This window comes from Chanodichthys erythropterus, chromosome 12, assembly GCF_024489055.1.
Source record: "Chanodichthys erythropterus isolate Z2021 chromosome 12, ASM2448905v1, whole genome shotgun sequence".
Lineage (NCBI taxonomy): Eukaryota > Metazoa > Chordata > Actinopteri > Cypriniformes > Xenocyprididae > Chanodichthys > Chanodichthys erythropterus.
In genome coordinates, this window is record NC_090232.1 from 18763123 (window position 1) to 18766167 (window position 3045).

The window sequence follows — 3045 nt, forward strand, 5'->3', positions numbered from 1 at the left end:
TCAAGAACAGTTCATCTGTGCATATGTTTCTTAAAAAAAAATGTTTTGATGTATTGTTTAATTATTATGTCATAACTGAACAGACTTTTTTTCTGGTGATGTATGCAGGACTTTTTCTCTTAAACCCACCCTTTTAAGCTTGCATTCATCTGTCTCTACTTCTGAGTGCAACGCCTACATCTCAAAACCAATCAACAACCGATGCATAGAACCAAGTCCCTGCCATATTTTTTTTTAAATAATCTCTTACTTGGATGTACACCAATCAGGCATAACATTATTTTGTCCTCAAAGTTGAAGTTAGAAGAAGGAAAAATGTCCAAGCGTAAGGATTTGAGCGAGTTTGACAAGGGCCAAATTGCGATGGCAAGATGACTGGGTCAGAGCATTTCCAAAACTGCAGCTCTTTGGGGTGTTCCTGGTCTGCAGTGGTCAGTATCTATCAAAAGTGGTCCAAGGAAGGAACAGTGGTGAACCGGCAACAGGGTCGAAGGCTGGCCCCAACAGAGGAGCTGCTGTAGCTCAATTTGCTCAAGAAGTTAATGCTGGTTCTTGTAGAAAGGTGTCAAAATACACAGTGCATCACAGTTTGTTGCGTATGGGGCTGCATAGCCATAGACCAGTCAGGATGCCCATATTGACCCCTGTCCACCGCCAAAAGTGGCAACAGTGGGCACATAAGCATCAGAACTGGACCATTGAGCAATGGAAGATGGTGACCTGGTCTGATGAATCACGTTTTCTTTTACATCACATGGATGGCCAAGTGCGTGTGTTGCTTACCTGGGGAACACATACCAGGATGCACTATGGGAAGAAGGCAAGCCAGCAGAGGTAGTGTGATGTTTTGGCCAATGTTGGGAAACTTTGGGTCCTGCCATCCATGTGGATGTTACTTTGACACGTATCACCTACCTAAGCATTTAATGGAAACAGTATTCTCTGGTGGCTGTGGTCTCTTTCAGCAGGATAATGCACCCTGCCACAAAGTAAAAATGGTTCAAGAATGGTTTGAGGAGCACCATGAGTTTGAGGTGTTGACTTGGCCTTTAAATTCCCCAGATCTCAGTCCAATCGAGTATCTATGGCATGTGCTGAATAAACGAGTCTGATCCATGGAGGACCCACCTCGCAACTTACAGGACTTAAAAGGATCTGCTACTAACATCTTGGTGTCTAGTGGAGTCCATGCCTCGAGGGGCCAGGGCTGCTTTGGCAGCAAAAGTGGGACCAACACAATATTAGGAAGGTGCTCATAATGTTATGCCTGATTGGTGTATGTCACAATATGAAGAAAAGATCGTCTGTTTCATCACAATGTTAAGATCACAATAGCACTGTAACTGAAAACTTTTGCTTACAACTTTTGCATATCTGCAGCTAGGCTTCACAGCCACCATATCAGTCAGCGCAACATAAAAAAAAAAAAAAAAATCCTGGCTAGACGGTGGCATTGATGCAAATATATGTTGGCATTAACATGGAAGAGAATAGTGCAAAGTCTTATAAATAAAACAAACTTCTCCAGTTGTTTAGAAGTCATTTTAATGGGGGTGAATACTGCATTACAAAGCCGGTTTTCAATGCTATAACCATTCATTCACTCACTGGTCAGTCTTTCAATCATGCATTCATTTTTGCATGCAGCCCAGTATTTCCAAGGTATACAGTATGTCTATGGCTTACAGCATTCCTTATAAGAAGAGAGTGCATGGCAGCTTTTTGGTATTCAGACACATGTACTGGTGGGTTAATTACTTTGCTATTAATTTCACCATTTTGATATTTTCTCACACTCAAATTTGTAAATTTCTTATGGAAGTTTGTTTCCGCCACAGAATAAAACAGTTTAATAGATAATTTTTCTCTCATAATTCTGACTTTTTATCTCAGAATTGCAAGATATAAACTCTCAATTGCGAGTTATAAAGTTGCAGAACTGACTTTTTCTCACAATTGCCAGTTTATATCTCACAATTCTGAGAAAAGAAGTTAGAATTGCGAGATGTAAACTTGCAATTGCAAGAAAAAAGTCAGAATTTTGAGATAAAAAGTTGCAATTACCTTTTTTCTTTTTTAATCAGTGTATACATTTTTTTATTCAAGCTTCCTGTCACCTTTCAACCATTTTCTACCATAATTTGATCATTGTATGATTATGTGAGCAGTGTTTGGTGAAGACTAAAAAAAAAATTAGTGGGAGAAACGACTGAAAAGAAATAATTTATCAGTGAAAAAATAAATCAATGGCACCAAAAATTATACTGTTATTTCTCCACAAAAATAATCTAATGATCCAAATAAACCTCCCTTATTAAACTGTAAAGCATATGCATAAGTCAATGTAAAGTCTTTTGAATGAATCTGCATTCACTCTGCAAAATCATTCATCCATAGGCTTTGGTATATTCTTCTAAAAGAACATGTAACATTACTGGCAACTCAAGTAAAATATTGTTTGTATTTAGTAAACATTTATAACCCAGGTGATTACTGCAGAAAGCTTTCATAACATTCTCTAATAGACACTAGGTATGGCAGAGAGAAGAGAATATACTGTATGTGCATAACATTGGTGAGAATGGTAGTGAGAAAGCAAGCAAGAGAGAGCAATTGTGAGAAACAGAGCAGAGAATGTTGGAAGATACACTATGTAAAATCCCTGTCTATGCTTTCCTCACGAAGCAGTATAAATTACTGACAACCACATACAAAGACAGTTATGGTTTAGAATTACATTCAATACTAAATACTTATACCCAACATAAAAATACTGTAAAACAAGCTGTTTAGTACCCTGTTTAGAAATTCTGTTCTCAGTACATTTGTCATTTTAGGCTAATCCATTCAATAGATTTAAATGGCAGGTTTTATGTTTCAGTGTCTGTCTGTATGTGTGTGAGTGTATGTATTCATGCTTATTGGACACTTTGGACACTGCCTCAATATTATTGTTGTATTTTATTTAAACCACATTTGAGTTATTCTGACAGGTTTCCTTTGGTTTTGGGGGGGGAAAAACTACTCAATGTAACTGTCCAAATG